Source organism: Anarhichas minor, unplaced genomic scaffold, assembly GCF_050575085.1.
Source record: "Anarhichas minor isolate MPS153535 unplaced genomic scaffold, ASM5057508v1 ptg000080l, whole genome shotgun sequence".
NCBI classification, from domain to species: domain Eukaryota; kingdom Metazoa; phylum Chordata; class Actinopteri; order Perciformes; family Anarhichadidae; genus Anarhichas; species Anarhichas minor.
In genome coordinates, this window is record NW_027466526.1 from 3,836,774 (window position 1) to 3,861,364 (window position 24,591).

The 24,591-nt window shown below is 45.3% G+C and overlaps 1 protein-coding gene across 2 annotated transcripts in view; it reads left to right on the forward strand.

Moving 5' to 3' along the window:
- znf407 (zinc finger protein 407) overlaps window positions 1-24,591 on the forward strand; it is a 133,515-nt gene that overhangs the window by 106,895 nt on the left and 2,029 nt on the right. The gene's annotated exons all lie outside the window — the stretch shown is intronic.

Below are 24,591 nucleotides of genomic sequence, written 5' to 3' on the forward strand. Positions count from 1 at the left end.
TGTGTGCGTTCGCTCCCATGTGTGTGCGTTTGCGCGTGTCGAGTATGACCTCCGAATCCCGAGGCTTATCGTGGCGGTGTTCCACATTATTGATAGCGAGCGGAGATATCGACAGGCCGGGCGCCGGCAGCTTGCAGCAGCGCCGGCAAGCGGGATGGGACTTTGATATGACATATTGTGCGTCTCAGCACAAGCCATAAATAATTCTGACACGTTTTTGTATGCATGGGAAAGTCCTTGATTCAGCCTCCCATAAAAATAAACTTCTATTATGGAAGGTATTTGTCAAGTGGGTGCGTGATGGATGGCCCGGCGTTTACCCCGTGGCAGGACGATGGGTTATGGATGCCCGCCGCCCCTTGCCGGGGGAGGAGTCGAACCCAGCAATGCTGACACCAGAGTAATTACTGCCCTCCTCGCCACGGCAACGGAGGGAGGGACGTGGAGGAGGGATATGAGGGCAGAGAGGTGTGTGTGTGTGTGTGTGTGTGTGGGGGGGGGGGGGGGCTTTATACACACACCTGCACAACCTTCTGTCCTGTTACGCCACCAGCGTAAAGAGAAGAAGGTGATGATTGGCCACAGATGGACGGACAGATATATGGGTGGATACAGTCATTGGATATTGAGGTTTTGATATTGATTGATTTATTCATTAACATACTGATCCCTCATGAACACGTTACATGTCATATTTTAAAACCTCGCTATATTACTGCCTAATTAGATCCGACATGATTACTATAAACAAATGAGCCCACGGCTTGGTCGTGATTACTCCGTTATCATTGTTATTATCTCGTTGCTTCTCTTTGTCGTCGATTAAACAGTTAATCAATCGTCAGAAAATGAACTGTCTTGATAAGATGAACTTTATTGATCCCAATCTGGGAAATAGAAGTGTCACAGTAGCAAAAGAAAGTACGAGCTGTGATATATAGTATCAATAAGTAACCTTATAGAAAATACAATACTCTATAATCTACTTGATAAGAAATGAAGCATTGGAACAAAAGTAAAAGGCACTTAATGAATGAATGAATTTGTTGGTTGACTATTAAGCGAGGACATTCCTAAAATATAGTCACAGACGAGGCTAAGATTTGCTTCTTTTCTCTGTTTGATATTATTATAAATTAATACATTTTACCCTCTGGATTACACCACTTTATTAAAATGCCGCCTTGGACTCTGACAGGAATAGACTAAATCATTAGTTAATCAAACTAAAGATTAAAGATGTATGTTGACGGTTTGCCAACGACCCTGAAAGCTTCATCTTTGTAATCACAGCAACCAGCTCCAGCTTTGTGCTCTAATGTAATCCAGTAGATGGTCCCAACCCAATCTGAGTGTGTGGTTCACAAAGTAAAACTGTAACACTTAAGACATTCTAGACTAACATCCACCGTGGTAGTACACAACACCTAAAAAGTATACAAAGGAACAATGTATAATTCCTGAATTCAGTTTTACTCGTTTTGCAGATGGTTGAGCAGCTTGATCTGATAAAAGCACCGTGTAAAGAAAATGTGTACTTAAGCAGAGCAAAGATGTTTGTATGTGTTAGTTTGCATGCAATCCCAAGCATTCCCGTGGCGGCACACTTATGAATATGTACAGATATTTGCGTGTGCTAATGAGCACATGTGTGCGTGTTTGTATGTCAGTCTGTGGGCCCAGCAGCCAGATTGAGCTGAGGCTCGGGTCCCATCTGAGGAAGAGGAGGAAGGTAGGCGTGGGGGCTCGGAACAGGTGAGGGATGGGTGCTCTCCTAACCACCGCTAGCCCGCGTGGGTGTGCAGGTGGGGGGGGTCGGGGGTGGGGGCCACAGTCGCAGCCCGTCAGTGGGAGTGACACCTGTTCCCCGGCTGCCCACCCCTTCGTTCTTACAGCTGCTCCGCTTCCTCTGCTTCAACCTTTTACCTGCCATCCATCGCCGTTGCCTTCCTCCTCCTCCTCCTCCTCCTTAACAGGCAGCGTGGAGGAGAAGCTCGTCACAGCAGGCCGGGGAGCAGCGAGTTGGACCGGTCCAGATGTGTCTTACATGCCAGGAAGGGAGGAGGGTTTTTGTCAGGACACAACCACAAGCTCAGACAATTACTGTAACATCAGCAGATTGCCTCGGTGCCACCAAGGCTGCTGTTAAGTGAGATGATTGGTACAAGATGGTGTGTGTAAGTCAACTGGCATAAGCCACACGCATACGCACGACTTCTTCAAAAACACAGGTGTGCATGGACCTGCAGTGTGCTGTCTGCGCAACCATGCAGTTGGTCTAGTTGGAGAAACGGCAATACACAGTAATTTAATCGGTTTTTTTGAGTATGCTAAATTTCTATAATTATTCCCGAAGTTCAACATAAAGTTTGCATTTTGAAAAACAGCTAGACTTTGTGTTATTGTCCCAAACTGAACAGCTGCTGAGAATCATACAGTACATCTCAGTGTTGAGAGTGTAGCTTCTCAGTCGTCTGCCACCTTTAACACAACCTCGTTTTGGCAATAATTGCGATGGGAACTTTGATTAGGTAAAGCTTTCAAGGCTTACGGCTCTTTTCATGTATGGCTTGCATTGCTTTGCTTCTTTTGTATCACGTGCACCCTCAAGTTTGACGTTTCATACCAAGCTAAAGATAGCTGGTAACCTATTACACGCCGTCCGTGGCACACCGTGCATACAGATGCAGACAGTATTAAGACATGCCTGTTTGCATGGATCGGCCTTGTTTAACCCGGTAACCCTCTCCCAAGGTCCAGATAGGTGGACTGAAGCGGCTGTCGACCGCTACGGATGAGGGGTCGGGGAGGAACGGGCCTCGGTCAATAGGCTTAGAAGACCATCAGGGACTATTGATTATGGCGGACAGTGAGGCCAGCTCTGCACTAATTGTTTCTTTACTAGCCTGTGGCAAAGACAACAGTCACGGGCAGGGACTCATGAATCTTACATCTGTTTTGTTGCGAAAGCTCCGGGAGTTAATAGCCTTTGATTACCGGGGGGGGGGGGGGGGGGGGGGTGCATGTTTGTGTAGGTGTGTGTGTGCAGCGGTGGATAAAATGGACAGATTTATACATTAAACATTTATGCATTTATGATTTTATTTGTGTTACAGAATCACTTTTGGTAGATACAATTTTGGTGACTTTTTTTCTATTTAGGACACAACATACCAATAACATCAGATGTTTTTACAGAAGAACATGAAGATTGATTGTAGTGTCATCATAATGCTGTTATACTATTTTATTATGTCCTTATTGAGCAATGTGAGCATCAGTTCAAGTAAAGAAATGACTGAAATGTCAGTGTCAGTTAATATATAACACTAAAGTATTGCTGTGATATAGCTTCTGTAAAAAAACAAAACACGAGTGTAAAGATTGGTAGTTGACGGGTCCTTTTAGTTGCTGATGTGTGTCGGGACTATATTTCCCATAAACCCTTCTGTTTCTTAACTTCTTAGAACAGTTAAGGTGGTCCTACTGTATGGGTTTCAGTCAAAATGCTTAATATTGTACCTGTAATGACGTTGAGTAGGTGCTTTACCTGAACCCTTTACACTTTGCTCTTAACATTAAACACAACAATAAATGTATCGTAGTTCACTATTTAGTTGCCGATTCAAATTATTTCAGTTTACCATAATTCATAATTTACACAACGATACAAATAGTATACAAATACATCTTGTTGGCTTTCCAGAGAGGAGCGTCCCGTGCAGGAGTCATATTTGCTATTCTAACCCCGCTGCGGTGGCCCAGCTGAATTCAACTTGTTTGTTTATTGCGTGCAGCAGCAGAGTTTGTTTGTGGCCGGCTGTCAGAGCGGCCGGCCCGTTGTGATGAAAGACACTTGGACCTTCCCATCCATTTCACATTTGCGCCAATCAATTATTCAACAGGACAGCCAATTAAAAATGAGGGAGAGCGGTCAGGGCCTCGCCCCCCGAAGGCCGCCACTAGACAACTCTCTCCGTGAATAATTGGTGCAATTAATTTAGCATTGAGCAATAAAGGAGTTCTCACTCTCCCCTCTCGCTCGCTCTCTCTCGCTCTCTCTCGCTCTCTCTCTCTCTCCCTATATACTGCAGAAGCTCTCAACACACCAGTCAATACAGACACACATCACAGCAACGCACACACACTGCAGCAGTAATAATAGTGGAACATTCCAGAACCATTGTATAACATGCAGGTGAGGCCATCCCCTCCAATTGCAATTTGCCCTCCTTTTAATTGAAAGCAAAATAGCTAATCACTCGTTAGAATGTTAATTGATCCTCACAAGGTAATTTGTCGCGAGTAGCCGTAGTAAATGACTATTATTTTACCAAAGAATCAAAAGGGCAAAACACTTTTGGGCTTTATTAGTGGATAATATTTGGTTTATAATGATCGCCAGCTATATCACTAAAATTGTAGTCGCCCACACCTAACAAAAACACAGCTGTGCCCTCTGGGACACACACACATTCTAATGCCGCAGCGGGAGGGATTCTGAGATAGGTTTCGGGAGCCCTGGTCAGACCGTAAATTATTGCCATACAAAGGAATTATTCCATTTACGTGATTCTATACATTTCTCCCTCCGATTGTCTCTTATCTGCAATTATGGTTAATTTGCTGCTGCTGCTGCCCTCGCGAGCTGGCTGGTACCAGTAATGACACACACACACACACACACACACACGCACACGCAGTTATAAGGACACTCAGGAGGAGGGTAATAGTGACAGCTAAATTCCGCAACAGCTTTGATTTATTCAATCACAACAGAAGTATAATGACGGACGAAACATCCTCCCCACCATGCCTTCTTCTGCTTTCTGCCCCCCCTCTCTCCTCCTCTGTCATCCTCTCTTTATTGATCAATCTCTAACTCCTAGTATAACCCCCCCCCCCCCCCCCCCCCCCCCCCCCTCCCACACACACATACACACACACACACCTCTTCCTTCTCCACCACTCACCTCCATGAACAACCCCCACCCATCCTCTTTTGATAGCCAGATTGACAGTCGAGTAATTTCACTGTCAGTGCTGACTGACGCATGGTAATGGGAAGACGTTTCAGAGCGGCAGTACAACACAAAATAATTTCCAATTTACCGCTCATCAAAAGCACCCTTACAAAAATAAAGAGAGCAAGGGAGGGATGGGTAAAGAGGGAGAGAAAGGGAGGAGGTGAGGGGAAACACAACAGTGGATTTATGGCTTCAATTACTGATATTTCACATTTAGTTTAAAGCGACATGTTTTTGTAATATGACAGGCTTCACTGGATTTGAAAACCTCTTCAGACCTCTCCACTCTCCTCTTCCTACGTTTTTTTTTTTTCCTCCACCCATTTCTCTCCCCTCTCGTGGTGGAGATAATGAAAGGGCGGATCAAGACGGTGGTGAGGGAGGGGGGGTTGGACTGAGGGGGGTAGATTGAGGAAGAGAGTGATAGCTGTGACTCCTGAGCCTCTTTAGAGAGCCAAAGAGGGAGGAAGACGAAGGCCCGGAGCTTTGATGTAGATGGATTTGACTGCAACTCACGTCATCATTCACTGGTCGGGCCTCAATATCTACTCCACCTGTCACTGGCAGGATTTACAACTGTACCTCACTCATCATTGATGGACTTAAACTACCCCGTGACAGTCATTTGGTGGGTTTCAATCGTTTTTTGTTTTTTTTTTCCTGCTGGTGCGTCGGCACGGTATTCATGTCTTATGAGCGGATGAGCTTTATTTCCTTTTCTTGCATCTTTTCTGTGTTTTGGTGACTTGCCATTCAGCACGTTTGGAGTCCAGTAAGGGAGGAGTGTCTGTTGAGTGCTGTTGACCTGGTCTGAGGCCGTGAGCTATTTTTGTCACTAACATGTGTGGACTTACACAGTCCTCTCCAGCAGCAGGTATACATGAAGCATGCTGTAAAAGTGCAGTAGCACACACCAGAGCCAGTGGCTCTGCAACAACAGCTCCATGTGCCTTCCTGTGTCACAGACGTATCTCCTGAATTGAATATCACTTCTTGTAATGGCAGTATAGAGGTGGACCTGTTGCTGCCACAAACAGCATGTTGTGGAACAGCATCCTGACTGTCTGTAGAATCCGTTTACATGTCAAGGTGGGACCAGGACAATTTGCGAGGTGTCGATGGCGTTGTTTGACGTTGGCTACGGCTCATATTTCTCATTCATCCTCAGTAAATAAAGCAGGTTGTGTTGCATTAAAAGTTATGGCAAGCCAGGTTACATGAAGGCCGTAGAGTGAACCCCCCCCCCCCCCCCCCCCCCCCCTCCACCCACCATTCACCTCATCACTGTTCCTTTCCGCTCTTCCTCTTCTCTCTATCTGCGTCCCCTTATGCTGAACTCATTCACACAAACAGGTACGTGAGTCACCTCCCACAGCGCTCTCCGGGCAACGCTTACATTGTGTGTACGCGTGTGCGTGTGTGTGTTTATACTGTACCCTCCCCACCTCGCAGCCTGCCCTCCACCCAGCTGGTAGTGGTGTCGCAGCAGAGATTGATAAGTTGATGCTAAAAGCTCTTTGTTTGAGGAGCCTCCTGGAGTGAGAGAAAAACACCACCTGCTTGCCACGGCAATACAAGAGCGCACACTTACACGCACACTGAATACACACGTCACTCAGTGCAGAAGCTCAGCCAACATTTGACAGTTTAGTCAAACTTAACAGCAGCCCGTAATTTTCACAATATGATATGTCCAACTATACATTAATATAAAAAAAAATGATTGATTTGAACACATGTTCAGCAGGGATGAAGGGATGTTTAACCTAAAATAGTTGACATTAATTAGCTACAAGCCGAGCTATGGAGCTAAACTAAAGCTTCTACTGACTCTCCGCTCCATATCGTTGATGCTGGACTGTACACATAGTAGATAAAGCACAGATATGGATAAGTAAACATTCAGAAGACCCCAAATTGCGTTGATGTTTGTGAGTGTGCATGCTTGTGTCACTGAATTTCACTGTGTTTCCTGACAGTGTTTCCGGTGCTTCGCCGCCACTACTACCTCTCCCACCTGTCATGTAAATAGATTCATACTTGACAAAAGTAAAGCAAACAAAGCAAAGCCAATAACCGATAATAACGTAGATCTCAAATGTAACGTCATCATATTTGCCATACATTTACAACCACGTCTGTAAGCTTGCTGGCAGGGGCATTGTTAGCCATGCTGGTAGTTTGAACTTCAATGCAAAACTCTGACCAAATAAAGACATATTTTTTAGGGGAAAGTCAAAAGATGGGAAAGGGAACGCCCGCCAATATCGGTCATTAAATCATATTTTGTTTATTCAAAGTCTACTTGAAGCCCTTACTTTTGTAATGACCAGTATTTCTAGTCTTATTCTAGTCTTTTAAGATCCCCAGGGGAAGTCCAAATTACCCCTGTGGGAATAAGGTCAGTTTATATAAACTCAGAAGAGTGTAGTGAAGCTCAAACAAGGCTCATGTTGCTATAGCTCCTGCATTGATATGCAGCGCGCGGTCCAATGAGAGGGCATGTGTTATCCCCAGTGGAGTGGTCTTTTTTTTCCTGCCGTGCTCCTGGTCTTGGGAGAGCATTTCTACCTCAGCCCTCTGCTGCCAACGCCACGCCGCAAGGGACCCCGCACACACACACACACACACACACACACACACACACACACACACACACACACACACACACACACACACACACAGACATGGCGCCTGTCACTCCGTTCGTCCTCTCGTGAGATGTTGCCAGCAGCTGTTGCTGTATGTTCACCCCACTTTATAAGTGTGCGTTTGTGTATATTGGTGCCATACGTCTCTTTCCCCAGAAAGCAAAGGAGCAGAGCCAGGAGACTAACAGTCACCCACTCCACACTGCCGCCAGCACACATGCCATTTACACAGGCACTTAGTAACAGAGGAAAACAAGATACCTACCAATGAGGAATATGTTGTTGTTTTTTTTTAAACAGCGAGACGGAAAAAATATAGAAAGGTTTTTATGCATGCATGTGTGATCCCGTGTGGTTTTTCTAGTTCTGGACCGTGACACTTTATCCGTCCTCTATTAGAATCCCTGAATCCAAACTTGCGGTATTCAATCATTTTGATTAAAAGCCGCAGTCTCTAACAGAAGTGTTGGGAGTGGAGCTGCACGGCGGCCCGCCACGTTTGAGAATTCATATATTTTCATAAACTTTTAACAATGTCAATGAGACACGTCTTCAATCTTTGGCCGCGCGACGGCAGGGCATTCAATCTTTCTTTAGCTTTTCGACAGAAAATTTGAATACAAGTGCAGTGTTATTAATGTGACAGTTCATATGGAGGGCTTCATGGGGGGATTTGTGAGGGCTTTTTTTTATTAGTTTTGGAGACACTTGAAGCAGAGAGAGAAGGAAGGGGAAGAAGCACGCTCTGCTAGGTCAAATACAGCTGGAGGGGCCTTTTCCGCCTTCCCAGCTAGCAGTGACGTTAACATTTTAATTTTGCACGCCCAATTAACAGCGCTAACTAACCAGGGACATTAATTTCTGCTGCGCCTTCAATATTAGAGAACCGAATACAATATTGTTTTTTTTTTTTCCTGTTTCCTGTCTCGGATTTATTCATCATTTAGTTTTGCACCCCGCCCCGGTCAATTGTTTTCATTGAATTGCAGTCAAATCAATATTGCCGTAATGCTGATTTATTCAGTTTCATACCTATCTCTGCTCTGACTCAGTTTTAAGTGGTTGGTTGAGTGATATGTCAGCATATTGTGCAATCAACAAAACTGATTTTGCTCCTGGAGTGGCTCAATCTAACCTAAACGAACTTTAATCCTATTATTAATAAATACAAAAATCGTACCGATTGTTTTGTTTTCCTCCTTTTTCGCATCAATCCTGACGTCCAGGTTTATTTGAAAGTGACCCACCAGCGAGTGACTTTGAGTGCATCGCGTTTGGATTGATAGGAGGTTATATTTAGCCTGATGCAGTGCATCTGATTGCCCTTGATGCCGTAAAGAGCAAACCCTGGCTAATATGAAATGCTTCGTCAATGCCAGATCAATGTGTACATCTTAAATGAACGCACGCCGGCTGCATAATCCATAACCGTGGGCAGAGTACGAGCAGCACAGCACTGTAGTGTAGTGTCTGTTGTCTTTGACACATCTTTGGTGTCATGGGTGGTGCCACAGAGGCGCCTGAGAAACAGGCCAGTCGCCATTCATATAGCTTTTATTACCAGTCTCTGGTTACGTGCCATAATAATGCAGGGCATTTTATCAGCATTAACTTCACTGGTGTAGATATCCATCCGTCAATATGACCATGCTCATACTTATGGGATGTCCATGTGATTGTGTGTGTTTTCTATTAAGATTTCAAAAACCTGATAGACAACAGATACATATATCTGTAGTTCTAGAGAGACTTATCTGTATGTTACTGATTAAAATAATTCATTACAGTCTGATCAAAAGGTTAGTTCACCCATATCATAAAAATCTTATTATCTCACATACAGTTAGTGGGATCTAGCAGATCAGTTTGGTTATGTTTGCTCAGGTGTTGAGGTTAAAAGCAGGTTTGTAGAAAGTTATGAGACTGGTGTGAATACGCCTTTTGAAGAAACCACGTGTCCCGTTGGCAGCTCACGGTCATTTTCATTATCAATCTGCCGATTATACTTCAGATTAATCGAATAATTGTTTGGTCTGTAAAATGTCAGAAAATAGTTGCAAATGTCCATCTCAGTTTCAACAAAAAGAAAAGAAAAGCAGGAAATCTTCATATTTGAGAGGCTGAAAAGAGCAATTTCTGCCATTTTTGCATGAAAAACTACTTTGATTATCCACATTTTTTATTTATCGTAGATTATTTTTCTGTCGATCAATTTATCGATTAGTCTCCCGATCATTGCAGCTCTAGCGACAAAGCCTATGAGCTCCATAACTGAGAGTTTGGCGGCAGAGATGGATATCTCAAAACCTGGTCAAATTAAACAAAACTATCTCAGTTGCTGGACACCACTAGAAGTAAGTGGGGAAATATGTATTTTTGTAATTTGAGTGAACATACCCTTTTCCCATAGTCAACTCTTGTATGTTAGCAAATGCAACGAGAATGTCCCATTTTGCGTTACGAGGCCAGTACCCTCACCAAATATCCGTCGAACCTTTTGTGTGTATTTCCATCTGCACCTGAGTTACTGCATGTTTTTTGTTGTGCATGTTCCAGTTAGCTGCACACTGTCTTGCACACGGCCTGTGTAATGTTTTTTTTGGTTGACTTGCGGACCCTCCCCTGCTCTGAGCTGAGTTTCTCTCAGCCTCGGCAGCGTATCGCCGGCCTGTTGTCAGGAGAATGGATGGCGTCCCCCCCCCCCCCCAGTGAAAACCTGGCCAGACACCGAGCGCTAACCCACTGGATAACAGATAGACACAGACACCCCGCATCCCTTTTGGGGATTCGAAAAGGGGGCGTTCGGAGTCCGTCTGTGTGTGTGTTGTGTCTGTGTGTGTGTGTGTGTGTGTGTGCGTGTGTGTGAGCGATCCCGTGGTCGTTTGTAACCCTGGCACTCTCATAGCACCTGCTGCCCAAACCCAGGCAGCCTAGTAATGATGCAGACTGATGATGTTAATAAGAAGAGGTGCCCCCCCTCGGCTACAGAGCTCAGGCAGGACACACGCGCCCACTTATACACACAAACACACACACACACACACACACACACACATGCACAAATATGCATACATGCGGCAAACAAAAAACAAATGTACATATGAGCATTTTGCAACAGTCTGTAATCACACGGTTCATTGGCACACACCTGCAGTGCGTCACGTCCACGAGTGTTCAGGAAGCTTTTGGCGTGTTTCGAGGTGGGAGGCAGCTGAGCTGAGAAACACTACCTCCCTATCTGTACAGAGATACAGAAATAATAATGGAAATAAAAAAAAAAACGTGTTAGTGCGTGCGGTGAAAACCTTTCCGCTGGAAGGAAGAAAAGGGAATTATCACATATAGTGATGTCTTCATGCATGTAGCAATACTCTGTCTCTTTTTATTTAAGAGATAAACATCAGTAATTGGTGGTTGATGTACGGTTTCTAGGCTGTGTTCGCTACAGGTACATATATACAACCTTTTAATCTGTGTGTGTGTGAGCGCTGTGGTTTCACAGGATTCAAATGTTTGTTCTCGAGAGCTTAATCTCTTCTCTCAGTCATGATGCCGCCGTGTAGTAAAAGCTGGCTGGAGCCCGGGCCAGCACAGGTTGGTAGTTACTTTATTTCTCCCTCCGCAGTGTCTCTTGTTTTATTTTGCCTCACAATCCGGAAGAATTGATGGAGTCGCTGTGTTTATTCCGGCAATGTCAGCACAGAGCCCGCACGCACGCACACACACACGCGCACACACACACATTCACTTTCGCTCCCTCTCGTTCTCTTCCTCTGTCTCTCTCTACTTCTCTCTCGCGAGGTAAACATATTTTGCAGAAAAGCTGACGGAGAGCTTGTTTTAACAACCTCAAGGTCAGCAAGTCAAAGCCTACAGTCGTCACGCCAGCCTCGATGTATGTCGGTGGCCTCTGTGTGTGTGTGTGTGTGTGTGTGTGTGTGTGTTACAACAGTATGGTATCTCCATGGCAGATTTATACCTCACCGTGCACCTTCAATAATTCAATAACAGTGCCTGTGTCTCCTCCGCGGCTCTGTGTCATTATAGAACAGGGCTAAATGCCACCAGTCCTAGTCCTTCTCTCAGTCGGTGTCTCTCCACTGCAGAGCCACAGCACACTCGCAGTGTGTCCACGCACACACACACACACACACACACTCGTGTGTGTGCTCCTCTGCTGCCCCACTTTCTGTCAAGCTCCCACAGCTTAGCAGGCTGCAAAGGTTGCCGAAAGGCCCGCTGTCTTTGTCGTATTAGTTGATTTCCAGCTACAACCTGGTCATTTTCATTTTCTCTGTTTCTCCTCGACACAGTTGTGGTGACCACAGTCACGCTCAATCCCGAGCGAGCATCAAAATCCGTCAGTTCTGCTGTTCCCTCACCTCTTTTATGGCCTGTCGATGCCTCCTCCCTGCGGTGTGAGGCGATTTTAACCCTGCTGATCTGTCTCCTAGCCCTGCTTAGCTGTATTCTGGACATCCGTGACTCCTCCGGCATTATGGAGCTCCTTCAATCTCTCCCATCGATCCTGCTCCCTTTCTGTTGCTATGTGCTTCAACCCCTCTCTGACCCATCCTCGACTGCCTCATAGTCCTGTCTCGTAATGTGCCCCGTGCAATGCCCTCCCCTTTGCGTGCTTGCATGTGTGTGTGTATGTGTGTGTGTGTGTGTGTGCATGCACGTGTGTGTTCGCCGCTGACCTGAGTGATGAGTGGTGACCCTCTGGCTGGCGCCTGGCGTCCTCCTCACTCCTATTGATTAGATCTGAGGTTTCATACAGTAGCCTCCTCACGTGACTGTCATTTACTGTCTCTCCTCTGTCTCCGACCTGTCTTGCACACACACGTGCGCACACATTCATTCAGTCGCTTATGAAGCAGGCATGTAAGTGATGCGCTAATGAGCGCGAAAGAGGTCAAAGGACCAGATTCTATATTGCTCGTATGAACACACACACACACACAAGGCATCCAGCAAAACGACTTTAATTAACGACAGATGCAGCATGCTAACTGCTTGTATAATTTAGCTTATAGCTACAGAATGAGTCAGCAGCAGAGTGATGTGCGAGCGAGGGATCAGAGAGAAAGCGAGGATACAGCTGTCGATGTTAATGTACATCTTGGGGTTTGATCTGATTTGATGGAGTGCGATTTGCGAGACTTTCATTTCTCAACGTGCCAGGTCGTTTCCTGCCCTCGCAGCCGTTGGTAAACAGCGTCCTCAGAAAAACTAGACCTTTATGTGTGTGTGTGTGTCTGTGTGTGTCTGTGTGTGCTTGTGTGTGCCTCTTCCACTCAGTCTTTGCCACAGTAATGCTCAGGTTAAGTGTAGTTGCAGGCTATTATACATCATTAGGGTAAGTAAGGCTCAGGCAGCGCGGCAAGAGAAATGGACTCTTTCCGTTGCTTCATTCCTCACCGGCCATGGCTGAAATAGGACCTGACGTCACACACACACACACACACACACACACACACATACACACATGCTGGTACGACGGCACAAACTGCTGCACGGAGCAAGCAGCTAGCCACTTATCCAGTCAGTAAGTCACAAATCACACTGTCAATCAGGTGGTTTATAGAGGCTAAAGTCTCCTGATCGCTGCTAGTAGTCCGCCCAGCATGCCACTCTCCTTCCACAGTGGAAATTGAAGCTTTATTAATGGATAGACGTGAGTGTTTTATTACGTTTTCACGGTTTATGATACATGTTAACACCAACCACAGTGGATTCAGCCGTCCAGTATGACAGATAGGTTGCAATTTGTTTCTGTAATTACTGCGCATTGATTAGTAATGAATTGAACATTTTTGTTGGTAATATTATTATTTATAATTAGTTTGAATCAAAGGTTTTTCTTCATGCCAAGAAAGGAAAACATTTATCTCAATCATTTTGAATATTGGCTGTCACCCATGTGGATCAAACCCCATGAACACAGACGGATCAAAAGTGTTGTATACAATTCGTGCTTAGTTTTTGCCCATAGTCAGGTAAAAATAGTCAAGTGAAATGCCCTTTGTTATCTCTCTTTGAGCTTTTTGTGTTTCCTATGCAGAGGGGCACAGTGGTGTCCTCTGCCCAGAGGATGGACCTCCAGCTGGGTTTAAAGACACAGGCCGGCTGGGTGGCAGAGCCACAGGAACACAGAGGTGATAGATGAAGGAGGGCAGGAAAAAGACTAATTGTTCTCATTACAGAACAAATAAAAATCAATAGCTCTCAAAGCGAGGGGGAGGTGGTAGTGGTCTTGAAGGGCACTGTAGTTATTGCATGGGAGTGGATTCTGTTGGAATTACAAGCGGTGGCGAAGGCTCAGTGGAACCGATCACATTTGAATGCTAATTCTGATAAAGGACAGTTAGATTAATAGATGTGGCGGTCCAGCGCTGGTCCTCCCCCCCCCCCCCCCCCCCAATAAAGCGGTGGGGGTGTTTGAGATTGAAGTTTTAAATGCAATTAAATGAGAAAACACAAGGCAAAAAAGGGGAGATATTTCCCCAATTTTTTCAAATTAAAGCCGGAAATTTCATTACCAAGGGAGCATATTTTACACGGGCAATTACAAGGTTAATACATCTTCAACATCCCCCCTTAAAGTCCTCATATATTTGTTCTGGGATTTTGTTCTTGTACTTTAGTTTAATTGGCTGTGCAGAGGCGATGCAGAAGGTCTGCGTGGTACATACATACAAACACACACACACACACACACACACACACACACAGGCACTCAAATGCAATAGATTCCTATACATTAGTTCTCTTGTGGTTTAGTCTTACCTGTATAACCGTAACTTATGGCATAACTTTTACTGAACCACTACTCGGAGACTAGCCCTGATGGGAACTGTTCACTATGACGACCAGCCAGCCGAAATGTCCACAAAACTTAAAATGTCCTCCCAGAAGTAGTGGAGAGCTGTCACAAGTCAGTCCTCACAAGTGTAGCTCGACCACACACACACACTATTTCTTCCTAGAGCTCCGGCAGCATATTGGCAGCAGAGTGTGTGTGTGTGTGTGTGTGTATGTGTGTGTGTGTGTTGCACAAACAGTGGCAGTGGCTCTGGTCTGGTTTCTCTCTGACACAGATGACAGCATTGTGTGCATGTGTTTTCTGCATGTGTTGGTGTGTGTGAGTGTATGACTATGTGCTGTGTGTTTGTGTTCATGTGGGAGCCTGCAGACTTTAAAGAGCAGCTCTCACTCACATGTTGACTTTGACCTTTTGGTTTGTGCCCACAAAGGACGAGCATGGGAACAGGGCTCATACTGTGCACACCTTTCATGTATGGAAAATCGATCAATCAATATGCAAACTTTTTTTTTTTTTAAGTTTTACAGAGCACTCTGCAGAAGTTTAAAAAAGGAGCTACAACAAAGATGTTTATGAATACAATGTGATAGTTGTTTCTGAATGAGTCTGTAGGGGAAAAAAAGTGTTTTAATAAGAGGTTTAAAATACTGAACTGGTTTGCACAGTAACATGTCGATGCCCATCTCCTCAGAGTTTCGTCCCTGTCAGGTTGTTTCCCTCTGTTTTAGCCTGTCTTGCAGCCGTAGGGACACCACATTCTATGATAGAAATTCAACAGTGAAGCAAATTGGCAGAGCCACAAAGGGCGGATCGACAGCGAGAAGACAAGCTGGGAAGGAGGCGGAGTGCAGAGGAGGCAGTGTGAAAGATAGAGAGGGAGCGAGATGGAGATGATGATGGAGGGAGAGAGAGAGAGAGAGAGAGAGAGGCTGTGGTGGTTTATATAACATCTCCAGGACGGTCTTTTGGCACGCATCAGGGGGCTGAGCCATCAATCACTCCATCTGTGTAAAATCACGAGCTGACTCCAATATTGCTAAATATTTATACTGTCACATACACACACAGGCGCGTAGATGAAAAGAGTCATTCATTAGGGCCTTCTCAGGCCTGTCAGCCTGGAGATGGAGATTAGAGAAGCAACCTCCCACCGCGCCTGCCTCTCCTCTCGCCGAGCTCCTCAGCCCTATATATAGAGCCATCAGGACGATAAATATCTCCAGCGTGCCTCTGTTAGGTAAATACCCGGTAAATATGGCAGGGAGAGGATCGGAGGCTAAGCCAAACAGACCCGTGCGTCTGCGAGTGTGTGTCGCATACGAGTGCGAGTGTGAATAGGGACTCGTCGTATAATATTCTTTATAGGTATACACTGTATGGATGGTCCGGGCTTTGATGTAGTTGGCACCGGTGATGGTTTGGTAAATGAAAAGATGATTTCATCTGACGATAACAGGCCGAACAGAATTCTTTTCAGAAAGCATTTATATGCTGTATAATAATTTGCTCCTTATATAACTCTGTTCTCATCGCTTCCCTTGGCTTGAGACTTCACACTTATGAGTTGTACTCTGATGTCTATGTCATAGGGTTGTGTTACGCGTGGTAGCATCCAGTGTTTTGGTAGCTCGACCCAGCTGGATCCCTGCAGCTCGCACTCTGCTCTCTCCACTTTATGGAAGTGCAACACTAAATGGCTGGAATACTTATTGCCATCACTCTGTAGTTGCTTCACAGTGTGCCTATAGATTCTGGACCATATTCACTGACAGCTGGAAGAAGAGCTTAGCTGTTTGTCCATAGATTAAAGATGCTAAATACAACATTGGGAGCATTTCAGTTACCCCTCAACTGGCTGAGCCAGCGGCTTGCAACTGACGGTGCTAACAGCGCTAACAGTGCAAACTATGGCAATAGCGCCGACAGAGCTAACAGTGTTTACTTGAGGGGGAACCAGAGGGTGGGTGCTACGCTTCCGGGACGTCACCAGGTAGACATTACTTCACTATATCTGTACATAGCGAATAGATTTTTTTTGCTGCAGTATTATCGCTCTGAATATCTTATTTAGCACATTTAATGCCGCAGCTAACGATTAACATTCATAGTGTTGCACTCCTTTGTACACACAAATGTGATAAATAGCCTGAAGTAGTTTGTAAAGAATGGAGAGAAAAAAAGAGGGCTTTATAGAGAAGTGCTGAATTTCTCACCTCCACACTCCGGGCCAATCTCTGCTGTCGGATTGTTGATTTCAAAAAGTTCGAGAAATTGTGCGACGCAGCCGCCCAAAGTCTGACATCGAGGTGGAGGGAGATGGGTTTTTTCCGAAGATATTTGACCCTCCAACAGGCACTTGGTGAGGAGCGTGCTGATGCCTTCATGTCCTCCGGAGAGTAGAACAGCCGCGAATCCTCACATGTTTGTAGGCCAGGACTAAAGAATGTTGAAATTGAGTAGTTTATTCTACAAGTAGAGGCCGTGTAACAGCTCCCACAGTCTACTGTACCTATATTGAGTCAAACGTATTGTGGAGTTGATACATATTGAATTTAAATATTGTTGTTGATTTCATTTCTTTAGGTTTTGCATTGTTGATCGTGATGTCTGGTTCCTGGTCTTGGCCTCTATACTGACGTCTTCCTCAGCAATCTGCTTCTGACTCTTTGTCTGTATTCTTCCCAACCCGGCTTGCTTCACTTCTTTACACAGTTTGTTTGTTTTTTCATTTTGAAGCGAGCCATTATGTTGTGATTATTCACTCCATTCCGCCTTGACGGACCTCAGATCAGTGCGCGGGCCAGGCCTTGGAAACAAAACGACATCAGCAACATCATCTTCACACTGTAATTACGAGAAAGGGGGGGGGGTTCATTTTGATTAGCAAAAAAGCTTTTATTCTCAAACTCCCATCCATAATTAATCATTAAATCATGGTAGAGTCGGTGAGAGGGATAGATAGGGGACACGGGGTGGAAGCAGGATGGAGGGATGTAGCAGTGGAGAGAAAGGGAAGAGGCACGTAATTATCCGCAGAAGTTCGACATCCCCAGTAAATCCACGGAGCCGTCTGACACGGCTAATTAAAGAAGCAATCAAAGGTCCACCTCCAGAGATTTTGAGAGAGAGAGAGAGAGAGAGAGAGAGAGAGAGAGAGGAAGAAGGAAACAGGCTGGAGAGAGATAGAAAGAGGGCCTAATGGGGAGAATGAGAGAGAAGGGGAAGGAAGGAGGGGGGAATATGGGAAATAGGAGTGTTGTGATCTTTGGTATTGTTTCATATGTCAACCGTCCCTCTTGGATTCTTGGATGAGGCTCCAGCACGCCTTCTCTCTCTCTTCCGTCTCCTTTTTTCTGCTCTGCATCGGGCCATCACACTGTGATCAATTCTGACCTTCAACTGCGGTGCAAATAGCGGTGATTTACAGCATCGGGGGGGGAAACAACCGGCACTCCGACCAAAAAAAAAGTAGTGCATTAGTCATATCTGGTTAGTCATTTTTAAAGTTGAAGTGATGCATCTTCTGATGCTTTTCTGGGGCACATAATCAGTGATGTAACCCGCAGCCATCAGGTGCTTTTTAGGCCTTTCAGCATCAGACGCCCTCTCGCTGGCAGCCCTGCTGAGGTGATCAGGCATCACTTTGTGCAACTGTAGCAACCTCCCACACGTTTGCTCTTTTTTTTTTTTTTTATCCGGAGCCAACCAGATGAATTCCCAGCAGCCTCTGCGTCGAGGTAGATGACGCTTGTCTTTCGCTGTGATGCAAAGCCGGACTTCCCCGCAGAGGCTCTGCATCCTGTCCTTAACCGTGCTGGCTAGCCAAGCCTTCATTCTTAGCCGGCTTCTTAATTTGAAAATCCCCTCCATCTGGCCCTCCATCCGGCTTTATTTATTACTCCCAGGGAACAATTATTACACTCATGGATTCCATTACGTGTCCTAATCTTTAACTGAATCCCGTCTTAGTTCCTCCAAGCGGGTTTCTGTGTGTCCCTTTCTTGCTCTTGTGAAAAATCTGTGTCTTGTAAATTCCTTGTTAGTTATTTTTGGTTATGATATTAAAATAGCATTTCATTTGCTTTTGAAGCAACGTTTACGCATCGAATAACTTTAAATCTATCACGCATCCAAAACATTTTGCTTGAGTAATTATTGATGCTACTTTCATATTTGACACTGAGGTGTTTTTTACATTACTGTCACTAAGTCCATGGCCACAAGAGACACGAAAGCTGATCAAAGGATGAAAAGTAACGGTGTAGTGGGGTGGTTTCCCCCGATGATTGTGTTTTTTTATTTGCTTATCCTTTCACCTCTCTCTCTCTCTCTCTCTTTCTGTCTGTCTCTCTCTCCCCCCCCCCCCCCCCCCCCTCTCTCTCTGGGGGCTAAGACCCGGTGGACATGAGGTAGATAGAGTTAGTGTGGACCAGATTATACTCACACTGGGTCATCCTCAGTCAGCAGAAAAAGAGCTGAGAGCAGGACACTGACCTGTGTTCCCTCTGACCACTAAGTGTGTGTGTGTGTGTGTGTGTGTGTGTGTGTGTGTGTGTGTGTGTGTGTGTGTGTGTGTGTGTGTGTGTGTGTGTGTGTGTGTGTGTGTGTGTGTGTGTGTGTGTGTGTGTGTGTGTGTGTGTGTGTGTGTGTGTGTGCTTCTCACCCTTCCCAGCTCAATCTATAGAATACTACAGTATATTTCATTGTCCAGGCCTTTTGGGTGCTATGATATTCACTCTCACACTGTTGTTATATGTTTCGTGTTCATGCTCGGTGTTAATCATAATTGTCTTGAGTCCCAGTGAGTAAGATATGTTTAAAAATATTTAAAATCCACTTCTGGATATTTTCCCCTGATACATCTGTTCCGTGCAAGAATCATTTTTAATTATAGTCTTGTTTACTTCTACAACAGGCAGCGGTTTCCTGTTTGTGGGACGGAATGACACGCAGTGTTTTAGTCCCACAACTTGTCTTTTCTCTGTTTATAGTTCTGTTCTGCTGTGATTACCGTCAGTTAAAACATACTGTTGTCTTAAGCACTTCTGTCATTTTCCCCCCGTGCGATGTGAAACACGCCAGCTCATATGAGGCTGACACCGTATGTATTATGTAACTGTTTGGTCCGTTTTCCCTTTTAAACTCTGTGTAAACTTGCGCGTTCTTTGCAGCCTGGCGCTGCAGGAATGTCTTAAAATGACAGCTTGCACTCACAGTTGTGCTCGTAGAGGATGCGTCAGTCTTGACAACATCATTTATCCTCTCAGTTTTTGCTACTCACTGTTCACAGTGAAGGGACACGGAGGGAAACACGGTGCCGGGTGTTTCTGAGACTCTGCCAGACCCAAACTCTTCTCTTCATGCTGGACGACTCAGAATAACGACAGTAAAGAGACCATACAGAATAGAAAACACTGCATGTGCGTCAGATGATTTATGCTTCCTTCTAAGAGTCTTCATGAACGCGTTCTATAGACTAAACATTGTGTTACGTCAACTGACAACATATAATAACAACACTGATTATGTAAAAGACATTCACTCTTTCTTGAACTTCCAACTGAAGTCAACGATGCGTTAATATTGTCGTATCGGCGTCGCAGCCCAGAAGGCCCCCTGTCAGTCTGTGCCCTCATTCTCTTCTGTTTGTTCGTCCTTGGGGTGTGTTCAGTGCGTCTCCATCTCTCTCTCTCTCTCCCTGCCCGGTCCACCCGGTGTCAATCCGGCGGCCGTATAATTGGTTGTTTTTTGGTCGGCCGGCCTGTCCTCCCTGGCGTTGATTCATGGCGTTTGTAAAGGTGACAGTAGCGGCTGTCCCTACCAGACAAAGTAGAGCCATCACTAGCCAGACCTCAGCTGACCTGCTAGTTTGTGCACGCACACACACACTCACACAGAGGCAGACACACGTACGCATAGGGAACACATGCAGCTTTGCCTGAGGCCTCACAGGGGAGGAGAGGCAGGTAAGGTCGTCGTGTACACGGCTCGACCAAAGAACATCCTCAAACACACTCACACACATACAAGTGAGTAAACACATGCACATATTGATGCTTGTCTTTTTTAGTCTGCAAAGAGGTTCAACACATGTAATTGTTTAAAGTGAAATACTTAATAAACATCTACGCTCTTTACATACAGTATAGCTCGTGGTCTAAATGTAATATGTAAAGAAGTAATAGTATTCACATAAACCTTTATACTGAGACATACTGTATGTTGTTACTATACACATTCTGCACTAATATGTAAAGATATTCACATACATGTAGTTTGGATAATTAAATACATAACATAATAACACAATGACAGAAACAGCATGCACTAATAAAATAACAATACAAAATAGAAAAATAAAGGAATCGTATTATAAAAATAATAATGAAACATGATGAACACAAATAAATCTATAGACATTAAAATACAGACATGCTATAAACACTTAGAAACACACACACACACACACACACACACACACACACACACACACACACACACACTCTCGTATGGTAGGCTTTCCCCGGTGACCTGGATACACCCAGAACTGACACTTTATCTACTTAGCAGTGTCACCTTCAAAAGCCTGCACCAGTGACACACACACACACACACACACACACACACACACACACACACACACACACACACACACACACACACTACCTCGTCTGTAAAAAATCCCCCCACAAATAACGTCTGTGTGTGTCGGGTTTAGGGGTCTCCATCATGCTGTTTTTAAGGCAGCGGCTTCATATCTATAATTGAAGGTAATCGGCTGGTAAAAGGATTGTAAAGGCTTTTGTGCTGTAGTTAAGAATTGATCATAAGCTCTGGCTGTTTCATGGTCCTGCCATTGACCTTGTAATTGATTTGGAGAGCATTTTCTTTTTTCCCTCCACTCTTGTGTTACGGTTTGATACAGTATATTTGACTTGCTTGTAGTGTCTATACATGATTGATTCCTTTGTTTTTCATGTTTGTCTTTGTGCCCGCCTATTCTTCTGAGAACCAATCAGGATGTGGGGTGTGGTACACGTAGGCTGAGATGAGCCTCGCGTTTAAGTTTAGGGAATACATCCAGTGCAATGTCCTCACAAGTATAACAAGATGTAGGCCTGATCACATGTGCATGTGAGCTCACATTGGCAGCGGGCTGACCTGTGTTACTGCGAGTGTAATTGATTGTGTGTGTGCCGGTGTCTCGGTGTTAAGGTTAATTTCTCTAACTGCTGGTAAGTGCTGTCTGACCGCTCCCCTGGCGGCCTCTCCGAGCTGAAGTAATGCCACTTAGAGGCCCCGGGCCCCCGCCGCCGGCCAGCCCATTGATCCGCTGATCGATAATTGCATCTGTAACGTACACAGAGCGGGGAAGCTCCCTGACACTGACCTGACGCTAACACACCAGGCCGGTGTGGGGCAAGCTGTCGCAACACACACATGGGGAGCAGACTGCGGTCCCGGGATCACCTCGCGGGTCCTTAAAGAGGTTCCAGAGGAGTCTCCGCCTACATCGGGTTCAATTCCACTGTCATTCCATTCATGATGGGAGTTATCCCGTTTCACTCATTTCCATCACTGTTGTATCTCCACGCACAGCAGACAGCTGTGTTCTCCCCAGATGTTATTTTAATGGACACTTAAACGAGACTAAGAGCAAATCAGAATATTAAAAGAATAAGCGCATGCTCATCATAACAATTTTAACTCTACTATTGGATTTTAGCCCACTTACAATGATAAGGACGGTTTTATGACTCCCACAATTCTTAGCGCCCCGGCCTGATCTTAAAAAACCCTTGTGTTGGCAAATCGCTGCACCTGCCAGCGGTTATCACAAATAAGGGCTGTGCTCTGCAGTTTGCCATTTGATTTATTGCAAAATGTAGAATGACACTCCAAGATTCCTCCATCCACATTTCTCTGCACGATGTCTGAATCTGAATTTGTATTAATGAAGTTCATATAATATTCTCCAACATATACTTTGAGCTCTGTACACGTTTCTCATTAGTCACTGATTTAGTTTTAATGTCAGACTTTCCTGTCATCTGAACATCCAAATGACATCACCGCCCGTCCCAGCATCCTTTTCTCTTCCTCCTGTTGTTTTATTCCTCTCAGGGAGCCTCCATCTTGTTTCAGATCACAGCCAATAAAGCAGCCTGCCTCTCCCTCTCCTCCTCTCTCCTACTTCCTGTTAAAGCAGTCAGTCAGTCGGAACACTCAAAACACATATTAAACAGGCATCAGCCTCTCGCCGGGGCCAAATCACGCTGTTCAAATGTTGTTCTTCCACCGGGAGCGCAGGACAACTGAAGAGATGGGATCTGCAACATTAACTTGATTCACGGCTGCGGCGACTGAGTGACACTCCATAAACCTCAGCGGGCCGCCGCCGGGGTCCCGCCGACAGCACCCCATGGCTAATGTGACACACACACACACACACACACACTAGCAACGCGCAGCCGTACCACCCCCACAAGCACCACACACATTTATATAAGCGAGCACACGCGGGGACTGGCATGCACATACAAATAGGTATAGCAGCACGCGTTGTGCTGACACACACACACACACACACACACACACACCAGTAAAGCCTGACCTTAACATCCCGCCCACATATTGACACGTGCATCCGACGTGCATTCAGAGAGGCGCATGAATGCGTACATGCATTAACAATATATTTGGCACAAACTGGCAAAAAAGGGAGTTTTACCAAGCCGAACATATACATAGAGTCAGGAGTTCATTCACTAGCATGCCCTCTACACACACACACACACGTGTATATATATAATACAGCTTTTATGGTAATGGCGCAGAAGCTGAGTTATTGTCCTCAACAGCCGACCTCTCAGCCTGCAGCGCTTTGGCGCGGGCAGTTAGCATGGGCCCTGTAGCTCTGTGTAAATAGGTAACCTCTGCTGCTCAAAATGCCAACTCCGACAGTGCCGACTCCCTCCACACACCAACTGCTGCGCTTGTCACTTGAGATACAAATTGCAGAGTGAGAATTGATATTTACTGCACCGACTTGTTGCTTGTCTTTGCGCTAAAAGGAAACGGCTCCAGAGTTGGTGGTAACTGCTCTTGCCAGGTATGGAAGTGAGTGGGTGAAAAGAGCTTTATCCCCCGGGAGAAAATCACCCCGTCCATCTGCACAAAACACTAACTCTTCCACCCTCCTTTGTGCCGAGCGATGTGGAAATGTCTTTTGTCCAGCGTTCTTTCAGTTTTAGCTGCTCCCTAGAATAAACTTGGCGCTTGTAGACAGGTGTGGGCGTATGTGTGCAGGTGTCATTAAAATAACAAGTTGTCATCTTTCTCGCTTTTAGGACAGTGCCAGCTTTTAACGATTTATGATACTCTATGCGAAAGAGTGAACATGCAGCACAGGACAGAGTAATACACAGCGTAAGCAGTCTTTTGCCACTCTTCTCCTCTGATATTGGCCAAACAACAACCAGTATCTTTACAGCCTTGAAGAAACTTCTAGAAAAGGACAGAAAACATTTTATTGGTAATTGAAATGCGCATCATGTACAGGTTTGTACTATTTTGGGAGTGTATCTGCGCAGGACTGATCAGTGGTCGCCGCCTACATGTCCAACAACAGCTTCTGTGCCTGTTGTTTACACGGGCGGAGGACGGAGCACTGTTGGGTCAGACTCAGTCTTTCTGATCACATTGTCAACCTGGTGAGTGCAGGACATTAAATGTCAGGGGGAGATAGGAACATCAATGATTGATGAGTCTGTTCCTGTATGTACTGTGAGATCTGTGTTATCTCCACGCCGCCCCGGGGGGGAAACCCCGTACCACTGAAATGTCAAGTTTTCAGGAAATGAGATAAAAGCAACAAAAGTTATTTTTGTTTTCTCCAAATAATGTGATGTTTTGAAGAGCGCTTTCTGATTTTTGAAGCCTAACGGGTTTTACAATCCGCAAACTTCCAAGTGCAGACCTTCAGGTGGAACTAAAACAGAGCAAATCAGGGTCAACGTTGTCCTTCTGCGACAACATGTGTGTGCGCTTCCTGTATTTGTACAATAAGTTAATTTGTGCACGGAAG